We start from the raw sequence: 12595 nt of genomic DNA, 5'->3' as shown, positions 1-12595 counted from the left end.
AAGACAGGTTGAAGGAATGGGAGATACTTAGCTGGGAGAAGAGAAGATAAAAGGAGGGATATGGCAAATATCTTTAAGTATTTAGAGGGCTGTTATGTGTTAGATGTGTAATGTGTAATCATTTTGCTTTATCTACCATGTCAGAGACAGGACCAAGGACTCAATATAGGAAAAAACTCCCTAATGATTAGAGCAATGAAATGGATTTCTTTGGAGACTACAGAGTAAGTTTTCTATCACTGGAGGTCTCAAAGAGGTGATTGGTTGACCATTTCTTGTGAATGTTGTAGAGATTAGATTATCAACTCCTTAAGGGCCGGAACTGTCTGTACTTTTCATATTTGTATCCCCACCATTTAGCATAGCGACTGGCACATAGTAGGTACTTAATGTTTATTGAATTGAATTAATGGGGGGAGAGGGGGTGTTGTTCTGGTGTAAGCCAGACCAGAAATCTTTGGTGGTTTCTTCAAACTTGAAATTCTATGATTCTCTGAACTTGAGTCAGGCTCATTGAAAAGATAATTTACTGCCTAGTGCTAAATACATCCCATTTCTTCTCTTGAATAACACAATTTTGTTAAGTTTATAGAGAAGAGATTTCGTCTGGGTGATACCTCATAAATAAAATTATTGTGGAGCTATTTGACCCCTCCAAGTGCTTATCTCCAGAATGTTTTTATATATATCTAAGCAAAAATATATAAAACAATGGATAAAACCAAAGGACATATATGATGTTGCTTTTTTTTCATCTTACGTATTTTTCCATATTTTCTTGTTGTTTGAAATTGGGATTTACAAAAAGTTTTTGAAGTAGAAAAAAAAATCAGAAAACATCCAGACCAGGTCAGCTTTATGAGTTCTTTAAATATTCTGTTTCCTCTTCTGTTAATCTGGGCAATTTATATTTTTGTAAATATTTATTCATTTCATTTAGAGTGTCAGATTAATTGGCATATAGTTGGGCAAAATAGCTCCTAATAAATGCTTTGATTTCATCTTCATTGGTGATGCATTCCACATTTTAATTTTTGATGTTGGTAATTTGGTGTTCTTTTTTTAAAATGAATTTAACCAATGGTTTAATTCTTTTGCTGGTTTTCATAAAGCCAGCTCCTAGTTTTATTTATTGGTTCAATGGATTGTTAGCTTTTTACTTTCCATTTTATTAATCACTTTTTGAAGAAAATCTTTCTGATCTTCAGGATTTCCATTTTGGTGTTTAATTGGGAATTTTTAATTTGTTCTTTTCCTGGTTTTTTTAGTTGCATATTCAATTCAGTGATCTGCTCTTTCTCCATTTTATTCATGAAATATACATTTTCCCTAAAGTATTGCTTTGGTTGCATCCCATGAATTTTGGTATAATTGTCTCATTGTTCTCATTCTCTTTGGTGAAATTATTGATTGTTTCTATTTTTTCTTTGACCCACTCATTCTTTAGGACTCGATTATTCAGTTTCCAACTAATTTTTAATCTATATTTGCGTGTCCATTTATTAGATGTAATTTTTATTGCATTATAGTCTGAAAAGGATGTGTCTGATATTTCTACTTTTCTGCTTTTGTTTCTGAGGTTTTTATGCCCTAATACAGGGTCAATTTCTGTAAATGCCATGTACAGCTGAGAAAAAGATATAGTCATTTCTACTCCCATTCAATTTTCTCCAGAGGTATATCAGATAAAATTTTCTAAAATTCTACTCATCTCCTTAACTTCTTTCTTATTTATTTTATAGTTAGATTTATCTAGTTCTGAGAGGGGAAAGTTGAGATCCCCTACTAGTGTTGATTTACTGTATGTTTCCTCCTGTAACTCATTACATGTGTCATCTTCTCATGTTGGAATGTAAACAACTTAACTATATTAAGTCCCTTATGATGTCTCTTTCATGTTTACCTTTTTATGCTTCTTTTGAGTCTTGTGTTCGAACGTTAAATTTTCTACTCAACTCTGGTCTTTTCATCAGGAATGCTTAAAAGTCCTCTATTTTATTAAATACCAATTTTCCCCCCTGAAGGATTATACTCAGTTTTGCTAAGTTAGTTATTTTTGATTGTAATCCTAGATCCTTTGCCTTCCAGAATATCATATTCCAAGCCCTCAGCTCCTTTAATGTGAAAGCTGCTAAATTTTAGGTGATCTTGACTGTGGCTCCATGATATTTGAATTGTTTGTTTCCGGATGCTTGCAATATTTTCTACTTGATATCTTTTTTGGATCAGTGGATTCTTTCAGTTCTTATTTTACCCTCCAGTTCTAGGATATCAGGGCATTTTCCTTGATAATTTCTTAAAATACGATGTCTAGACTCTTCCTTTGATTTGGGTTTTCAGGTAGTACAATAATTCTCAAATTATTTCTCCTCAATCTATTTTCCAGGTCAGTTGTTTTTTTTTGATGAGATATTTCACGTTTTTCTTCTGTTTCCATTTTTTTTACTTTGTTTCATTGTTTCTTGATATCTCATGGAGTCAATTGCTTCTACTTGTTCAATTCTAATTTTAAGGAATGATTTTCTTCAGTGAACTTCTGTGCTTCTTCTTCCACTTGCCCAATTCTGGTTTTGAAGGTGTTATTTTCTTCAGCATTTGTGTGTGTGTCTTTTTACCAAGTTGTTAATTCTCTCCTCTTTTCATAATAATTTTTTAAAATCTCCCCCCGCCCCAGCTGAGCACCAAGGCCAAGTTCCCTGTCACCCTCCCCTCTGGGGGTGGGGTTGGGGTCCACACATGGTACCAGGGCAGCACTGCATTCCCTTATTTCCATAAGAAATGAGATAATATGTTAGGGTTCTTTGATCCCTCTGATTACTCTGCGCCACCCCCCCCCCACCTTGCCAATACTTCGCAGCAAAGTTTAGAGGAAGGTGGGGGGAACTGCAAAGTGGTGGGAAGAGGAGAAACCAGCATGTCCCAAGTTCCTCCTCCCCTCCTCCCATCTTCTTAACTGAAAGTAAATCAAAAATGGGCAAAGATGATCCTAAGAAACCAAGAGAGAAAATGTCTTCATATACCTTCTTCCTGCAAACCTGCCTAGAGGAGCTGAAGACAAAGCACCCGGATGCTTCTGTGAACTTCTCAGAATCTTCTAAAACATGCTCAGAAAGGTATAAGACAATGTCTGCTAAGGAGAAACGAAAATTTGAGGACATGGCAAAAGCTAATAAGGTTCATTATGAAAGAGAAATGAAAACCTCCATACCACCTAAAGGAGAAACAATAAAGAAGTTTAAGGATCCCAATGCACCAAAGAGGCCTTCTTCAGCATTTTTCTTATTTTGTTCTGAGTATCATCGAAAAATCAAAAGGGAACATCCTGGTCTTTCTGTTGGAGATATGCCAAAAAAAAATATTGGGAATGATGTTGCTGCAGATGACAAGCAACCTTATGAAAAGAAGGCAGCTAAACTAAAGGAAAAATATGAAAAGAATATTGCTGCATACCGGGCTAAAGGAAAACCTAATGTTGGTAAAAAAAAAAAGGGGGGGGGAGGGGAGGGGTTGTCAAGGCTGAGAACAGCAAGAAAAGGAAGGAGGAGGATGAAGAAGAAGAAGATGATGATGAATAAATTGGTTCTAGAGCAGTTTTTTCTTGTCTATAAAGCATTTAACCCCCCTGTACACAACTCACTCTTTTTAAAGAAAAAAAAATTGAAACATAAGGTTGTATAAGATTTGTTTTTAAACTGTACAGTGTCTTTTTTTTTTTTGTATAGTTAACACACTGCCAAATGTGTTAGGATAGATAGCCCTGTCCTAATAGCCACTAACCTTGCCTGGTACAGTATGGGGGTTGTAAATTGGCATGGAAATTTAAAGCAGTTTCTTGCTGGTGCACAGCACAGATTAGTTATTTATGGGGAAGTAGTTCATTTTCATCTTCAATTGTCTTTGATGCAGCACATGAAATAATTGTTGTTCTGTTAAGTGAATACCACTTTGTAATTGCAAAAAAAAAAGTTGCAGCTGTTTTGTTGACATTCTGAATGATTTTAAATAAATACAATTTTTTATTAGAAAAATAAAATAAGCTTCCTTTTTTTTTAGTTCTTCTAGGAATATCTTTATTTGAGGAATTCACATTTTTTATTTAAGATTTTGCTTGTAGCTGTTTTAACACCATTGTCTTCTGAGTTTGTGTATTGATCTTTCCTGTCACTTTTTATGGTCGGGTTCATTTCTTTATTGTTTGCTCATTTTCACCAAGTAATTTTTGACTTTTACCTTTATGATAAAGTTGGGTTCTCCTCCCAGGGTGGGACAGGGGGTGGTGTGATCCTAAGATTCAGGTTTTTTGTGCTGCTGTTTTCAGAGCTAGTTCTTGGAGTCTGTAAGTTTTCAATGCTTCCAAGGTGGTATGATCCGAGAAGCAGCATGGTCCCTATTCTCCTGGTCTCCATTCTGGTTTTTACCCAAGAAAGGCCCTTCCTTGCTCCCCTGCATCTTCAAGTCCTAGTTCTCCTCTTGGCCCTGAAACTGTAACCAGGTCCCCTGCTCTCCTGCTGCCACAAATGCTAGTTCTCCTCTCTTCCTTGGAACTGGGACCAGGGTTCCTGCTCCCCTGTGGCAGCAAGTGCTAGTGTTCCTCTTCACCCTGGAACTATAACCCAGAACTGTGTATGGGCAATCCAACAGGATCCTACACCCAGTGCCAGAAAAGGTTCCTCTGTAATCTCCTTTTGACCAGTTGTTCAACCTCTTTACCATCTCTGGGCTGAAAGCTCCCAAAGCTACTGCTACTGCTGTTGCAGACACCTCCAAAGCCTGTTACTGGTGTCGCTACTGTGTGCCCCCACCCCAGCATAACAGATCTCTCCTGACAACCACCTAAATTGTCTTGGACTGGAAAAATACCTCACTTTGACCTTTTGCTGGCTCTGCCACTACAGAATTCTATTTGAGACATTGCTTAAAAGTTGTTTGGAGGGGAATATTGGGAGAGATCAGCTGGGTTGTTGCCTCAGCTTCATCATCGTAACTCCAGGTTTATGAGTTCCTGCTCATCTAAGAAGTATTGCTTAAGCAGTTCAAAGGAACTCCCTCATGGCCAAAAATATGCCCTATCATCTTACTAGGATGCCTGAATGAGCATTACAGATTCATTCCCTTGGCCATGAAGACTCCAAGATTCACCTCTTAAAAGGAACCCCGCCCCGCCCCCGGAGCCATAATACATTAAATCATTTTCAGTCACTGGTGTCTAAGCCTGAACTGTATTCCTACTCTTAATGTTCAGTGTGGCAGATTTCTGAGAGTTAGGTCCTAAACGGAAGAGGACATATGACACTTATGTTTTGTTAGGAAAACAAGTGAATTAAGTTCAGAGTATGGGGTGGCACAGAGTAGTGCTGGATATGTTATAATCAAAAAAGGATAATATTAATTATTTTGTTGTAGATAAAATTCTGTTTAAGTGAATAAATTGCTACAAATGACATTACCAATATGGAAGATTTGAAAATGGAACAACTGATGCTCAACTTCTATAGAGAGAATAAGGAAAAAAAAAGAACTCTGAACACAAGAGAATGAGAATGGTGTCACATAGTCTGATGCTTATATAAATCCCTTTCTTAGAGTTCCTAAGCTGGTGATGTGTTCTTTTGTTTTGGCAGGTTATCTTGACATCTTTTAGGTGGAAAAGGCTTAAGAAAATGAAAGGGTATTTGCTCCTTTTTGGCAAGACAAAAGAATTGTAAATAACTTAGTTCTCCTTTCCCTTCCTATAAGGAAACCAGAAAACAATAAAGATCTTTAGGAGAGGGTTTCTAATTTGGATAGAAACTCAAAAATTATATAATTTGTTGTTGAACATTAATTACAGGGATTGGAGCAGACTGAGTTGATGTTAGAGGGTGGGAGTGGGGGAAGGGAAGCCAGATGCCAAGATGGACATGTTCCTGATGACCTGGCACCACAAGACGATGATCTTCACAGATCTTCACAGATGCGAGGGAGTCAAGTCCAGTGTTTGAGCTCAAGAATATTGTGGAAGGCATCCTTAAGAGGCACCCAGATGAGCAGCGGCTCTATAAGGACTAACAGCTGCTGGATGATGACTGTAAGACCCTGGATGAGTGTGGCTTCACAAACCAGACAGCCAGGCCTCAGGCACCAGCCACGGTGGGACTGGCCTTTCCAGTGATGATGTATTTGAAACGTTGGGTATTGGGTCTTTCTCCAGCCTTCCAGAACTGCCAGATATCATGAAGCCTCCAGACTCTGGAAGTGGCACCAATGAGCAAGCTGTGAAGTAAGGGCCCAAGGCCCCACCCCCTAATAGTAACTTAATACAATAAAAAATTTTGGTATTAGGCTGTTGCCTCCAAAAAAAAAAGAAAGAAAATTAATTACAATCACGGATATAAAGTGCTTTTGAAAGGAAATTATTCATTTGCTAAGCATCTACAAGAAACGTAATTCCAAGTCTCAAAGAGATAAAAGTCTTCCCAGCCTGGAGAAATGCACAGAAAGGTGGATAGGAAAGGTAGAGAAGAATGTTGTGAAACATGTTTGGGTTCCACCAAGACAGTCATTATCTTCTTCAACTAGAGAGAGATAGGATAGCAGTGACCAGAGTGGGAGGGCAAACCTGATTGTTAGTGAACTTTCTCTTGGCCAAGAATCCAGACCTTTGATGGAATTTCTCCTTTTCCTTTTTTAATTTCTCTTCCCCCTCCCTTTTCTATCTGAAGGGTAATAGGTTTAAATCCAATGTTCTCTGCCTCCTTTCAAACTATAATTTACTATTCCAATAGTACTTTAAATCTGATTTTCTCTGGATAAAAGACAAGATTAATCTTAATTGTTCTGCAAGTATGTCTTTAATTGCATGCATAGAATTCCAACTGGGAAGCCTTTGGCTGTTGAACAACACAGATTTTAATTGGCTGGGAAGTTTACTTTTCAGCTTAGTAGCAGAGGCCACTTGGGACTTTACAAGCTGTTATAATTGTATTAATAATCAGTGTAAAGGGGGGACTGGTGAGCAGACTTAGTGTGCTTGGCTGATGCAGTCTCCACATGGAAGTGTCTGAGAAACCTGTTGCTAGAAAGGCATAATAAAATGTAATGGAGGGACCCTGCACCTCAACTTGGAGTATGCACAGACATTCTGTAATTAGTTCCATTCTGCTAACCACATGATAAAAAGACTATCTGCTACTGGTTATACAGCCAGGATTGGCATGCATACAAAAGGTACAAACTGAGCAATATGAAGGAGTCTTCATTCCTGCCAGGTTGGGTTCACATGAGGAGGCAGGACTCAACCCTTGGTGGGCAGAGAGGCCTCACTCATGCCTTTATGGTCCCACTGGGGACACGTAACTCATGAGCAAAGAAGCCATTTTGTGAGGAAGTCCTGAGCAACTGACCCAGTTGTGAGCCCAGAGTAGTAGAAATGTGGGCTCATTGATCCATTAACAGTTACACATTCAGAAGCAAATTTAATGGAGGCAACTATTATCTAGGAACTTCTTTAATCTGAGCCAACTCTCCCTAGGGACTGAGGAAGTATTCCCTCTCCTCACTTTCAGTGTTAAAGTACATTAAAGCAAGTATATCTTGCCACAACTTCATAGTAAATATTTCTTTCTAAAAGTGAATTGATGATAGTTTAAGTGGAAATTGGGTACTAATCACTAATGGTTAAAGGTAAGGGAACACACCATAATGGGAACTTGCTGATAGCATTAGAGGAAGCTACCCCATTGCCTCTCAGAGGTATCCCAGAACCAGGTAGTCAAACATGTAGCTCACTTCGGAAGGGTGAGTTCAGAGTCTTGTTATACCAGTTTTAAGAATATGTATTTTTTTAGCCTGTCCATATTAGCAGAGACAAGAATCTCTATGAATCTGGACTATTACCTCTGGATATAAGCTAGTCATTGTTTGGTGGCTTGGGCTTCTTTCTCTCTTTCTGAGAGAGAGAGAGAGAGACAGAGAGACAGAGACAGAGAGACAGAGAGAGAGACAGAGAGAGATGAAAAAAGAAGGCTGTGACTGGAAAGAAGGCTCCACTCAAAGCCAAACTCTTCTGGGCAAAAAGAAATGTAAGTATGGTTGAGAAAGGATTCATCTTCTCCCGCTCCCAGAAAGGAGGGTACTGTCAACTATCTGTCTTATACAGCAACACCTGCAGATCACATTAATGGGCTACTATATTTTGTACAGGAAATAGCACTTGATTTGAGGTTAGAAGATCTGAATGTGAGAACTGGCTCCAACATCTATTACTTCTCTGTCTATAGCAAGTGGGTATTTCATTTATTTGGCACTTAACGTATCACTCAAGCAATCGGTAACATTTATTAAGCACTACTATGTTCCAGGCACTGTGCTAAGTGCTCGGGATATAAAAAGGAGCAAAAGTCAGTTCCTGCCCTCAAGGAGCTCGCTAGACAACAAGCAAACAAGTATGTGCAAATAAGTTCCATGCCAAATAAATGGGAAATAATCAAAAGAAGAAAGGCACAAGAGAGGTTGGGAAAGTTTTCCTGTACAAGATGGGATTTTAGTTGGGACTTAAAGGAAACCAGGGAAGCCAGTAGGCAGAGATGAGAGTCAGGAGGGAGAACATTCCAGGCACATGGGATGGCAGAAAAAATGCTCATGGCCAAGAGATGGAGTGTCTTATTCATGGAACAGCAAAGAGACCATTGTCACTGGATAGAAGAGTATGTGGCAGGGAGTAAGCTGTAAGAAGACTGGAAAGGTAGGATGCTATCTTCTGTTGTGAAAGTAAGGACCTTAAAGAGAGAATTCGTTGAAATTTTGTCTTTCATTTTCCACAGCACATAAACAGGGCTTTGCACAGTAGGCACATATTAAATGTTTGTTGAATTGAATTGAAATATAAATTTATGCAAATTTCTGCATATACATATGTATTTTTAATTATGTATGTCATATCTGCCAGAGTAAATTACGAATTTAAACACGCTAGGGAAAAATGTCATGTAGAGAAGATGCCTCTTACTTGGACTCAGAAGAACTGGCTTCTAGCCATGACACCTTCTACTTGCTAGCCATGTTATTTTGCACAAGAGACTGAAGGAAATAAATCATTAAGACTCAATTTTTCTCATGTGTAAAATGGGAATGATAATACCAGCCCAGCTTATCTCACAGGATTGTCATGAGCATCAGATGAAATAATGGATGTGAAAACACTTTGTAAACTATAAAATGCTATGAAACTATAGAGGATTGTTATTACTTGAGGTTTGGGATTATGTTTAAGGCCTTTTTATATGGCTAATATAGTGCTTTACATCTTATAGATGCTTACCAGATGTTTGTTGATTATGATATAAAGGCTTGATGTTTTTCTTTAAGTATTAACCGTGTTAGCTGTATGTTTACCCAGGCATCAGGGGAGAAGAAGAATACTTCCATGTTCTCCACTGTGCTCAAATTTATACTAATACTCCGTAAATGTCATAATGCTGCTTGTGAGTATATTGCAGAACTGCCATAGTTTTACACTTGCTATAGTAAGAAGAGCAAAGGATCAGGAGCAGGGACTCCCAGGACTCAGTACTAAATCCACGATTGACTAGCTATGTGATCTTGGACAACTCCCCTAACTTTCTATGTCTCAGGGTCCTCACTTATAAAATAGGTTATATGCAATTGAGGAGAGAAAAAGGAAAAGAAAAACCTCATTTTTCTCTGATGCCCTGAGCCCAAGGCATGGTGCCAATAAAAAGAATTACATTCCCTTAATGCTCTAGGCCTGAGATGTAGATTCTGATTTGAGGAGAGCAGAGATTTATGGCAACAAGGTGGTGCCACCATCCTCCCAGGCTCCCAGGTTCACAGAGTTGGAGCATCCTTGATTATTCCCTCTCCCTCAATCCCTATATCCAATCAGTTCCCAAGTTTTGTTGACCTTGCCTCCATTATATCGCTTTAATGCATTCCCTTCCTACTGATCATACAGCCAATATCCTAGTTCAGCCTCCAATAAATTCTTTCATGGATTATTGCAACAACCTCCTAATTGTTCTCCCTACCTATAGACTCTCTCTTCTCCGATCCATCTACCACAGAGTTGCCAAACTGGTATTCCCAAAACACAGATGCGTCCATGTTGTTCCCCTACTGAGAAGTCTTCAAATGGCTCCCTTTTTTGCCTCTGCGATAAAATACAAACTCCTTAACCTAGCATTTAAAAGTCTCTGGTTTTCCCTTATCTTCTCATTTTTATTTAATATTATTTCCCTTTATATGCTCTCATTTCTGGTCCTTCAAAATGGCCTAATAAATGAACTCCCATAGAGCGGTGGTTTCTAAACCCCTAGTCCTAAAAATATTTTGACAAGCACTTCCAACATATGAACATAACCCTTGGTTTCTCTCGCTGTAAAGAAGAAATGAGTACTGAGGATGAAATCTTGCTTGCCAAAAACAGAATTCTTTGTGTAACTGGCATCCAACCAAGACTGGGGCATTTTGTATGCCACTACATATCTGATGTGACTCTGGATTGATGGAGAGAATACTGAACCTGATGCAATACTGTGTATGCACATGATTAAGAGACTTAATGAGTTGGGGCCAGGGCTTCTTTGGGGAGAAACATATTTGGTTTTCAAGGCTCTTTGGGAGAGACATATGTGAAGAGAGAAGCTGCAGACATGCAGGAGAAACTATCTCCTTCACCTTGCCTTCCTAGAGACTGCTAGAATTGAACTCCTTAGGTGGGATCGGGCCCCTTCTTTTGGTTTGAACTCACTCCTCATTGAAGGGCTCATTCACTGACTGAAATATGTGTGTGTGTGTGTGTGTGTGTGTGTGTGTGTGTGTACACATACACATGTACACATACACACACACATATATATACACACAAGCATGTGTATATGTATCTATATATGTATTGTGTGTTTATGTATGTATATATCTATATATACATATATATATATACACACACACACAGACACAGACACATGTCCTAATCTGTAGAGCTTCTTCAATTTCTGCTTGCTGTTTTGCCTGGATAAATTGATTTACCTGATATTTAATATATTCGATGGCCTTTTGTGTAACCTGCATTTGTTGGGGAAAAGTTAAGCTGGCAGGAGTAAGGTAAGGGCTACCAATTCCCTTAGGAAAGAAGCAGTTTTCCTTCAGAACGCTTAAACATTACACTGCTAGTCCAGAGGTATTTGGGGCAGGAGAGGGGGAAGATAGTTATTATTCAAGCCTGATTCTCTTCTTGGAGACTGGAGAAAAGAGTTTCTAGCCTCACAGCACTCCTGGGACCTGCTTCCTCCTCCTCCTCCCCACAAAAGCTTGCTCTTGGCTCTCTGTGCCTCCTTGGCTTCTGAGGCAAGCATGTGTCTGGAATGGGGCCAGATCTGGTTTGTATCATCTATCCGTTTTTGCAGAGCCTTGTGAGATCTCAAAAAGCAACAGTTATCTCTCCTCTTTCCGGGTAACCATGCAGCCACAGAGGAGTTACAGCAGCAAATTTCAACCACAGAAATATACTGACCGCGAAGAATAGAGTGGCCTACAGAAAGAAAGAACCAAGAAATAAAGAGCCCTGTTGGCATTGATTAGTTTCTTCTCAGTGGAGGTAGATTGTAAAATAGCTAATGAGAAACCCTGTAGCAATTTCCCAATGAAGCTTGAGTGTTAGCCTCTCATCTAGCTGTAATTATTATATGAATCTTTATTGCTTAAAACTCCCTTTTCTGTATCTGGGAATAAAACTGCCTTTTCTATATCCAATTTGTGTTTATATTCTGGGTACCATTCCCTGCTGGGGAGTACCCCTTACATTAGAGTCACAAATATAATTGTTCCTCAGCAATCCTCAGGAATCTGAGGTAGTGTTGAAATTGGAATGCCAGGAAACCTAAAAGCAAGGAACGCAGTGCAAACAGGACAGGAACTGGAGAAGCTCCCCAACCTCTTTGGCCAGCTCTCCAGACTCCTTTGGTGCCTGGCTAATTGCTGTGATAGACAGATAAAGATGAATTGGTCATTACTGTGCCTGATCTGTGTATTTTATTATTTCTTAATAGAAAGTTGGGAATAAACATAGCCAGTGTTGACAAGGTATACAAACAGTAGAAATGCTTGTTTTATTCTATAAATTAAAAATAAAATAAATAAATGTGAAAAAATAAAAAAAGAAGGAAATGGACCCTGTCTAAATTAAAAGGATTCTGTATTGACTGGGAGCTCATGAACTATATGACAGAGTAGTATCGATTGTTTTATTGTATCAAAATTTATAAAACAAAGTAAAAATGTGGATCCTGTCCTTTTGTTTTCTTCTAGCCTAAAGGGATTGCGAACTTAAAATTAGTAACTTGGAAGCCTGATGCAGCCTGGGGAAGAGGTTACTCTACTTTCTCTCTTACTTCCCTCCATGTGTGCTCAGATCCCTCTGGTATGAGTGTTAACTAGAGAATAGATCATATTTGGTGGGAGGACAAGGGGAAGGGCTATTCTAAGAGTAGGTGCCTGGAAATACTCATGTTTCATGGGTAGGTACCTGGAGAGGGATAGGGAATACCTCCCTTCATAAAGTAGTTCAGGTGAAACTTTTTAAACTTTCAGTGACATAAAC

The 12595-nt window shown here is 38.8% G+C and overlaps 2 pseudogenes; both read left to right on the top strand.

Moving 5' to 3' along the window:
• Positions 1 to 2970: 2970 nt before the first annotated feature.
• On the top strand, positions 2971 to 3575 carry LOC118832936 (annotated as a pseudogene).
• Positions 3576 to 5894: 2319 nt separating this feature from the next.
• Positions 5895 to 6263, top strand: LOC118842065 (annotated as a pseudogene).
• The last annotated feature ends 6332 nt before the right edge of the window (positions 6264 to 12595 follow it).

This window comes from Trichosurus vulpecula, chromosome 1 (assembly GCF_011100635.1).
Source record: "Trichosurus vulpecula isolate mTriVul1 chromosome 1, mTriVul1.pri, whole genome shotgun sequence".
Taxonomy (NCBI): domain Eukaryota; kingdom Metazoa; phylum Chordata; class Mammalia; order Diprotodontia; family Phalangeridae; genus Trichosurus; species Trichosurus vulpecula.
Note: the sequence above shows the minus strand (reverse complement) of the source record. Positions and strands in the feature narration are given on the sequence as shown.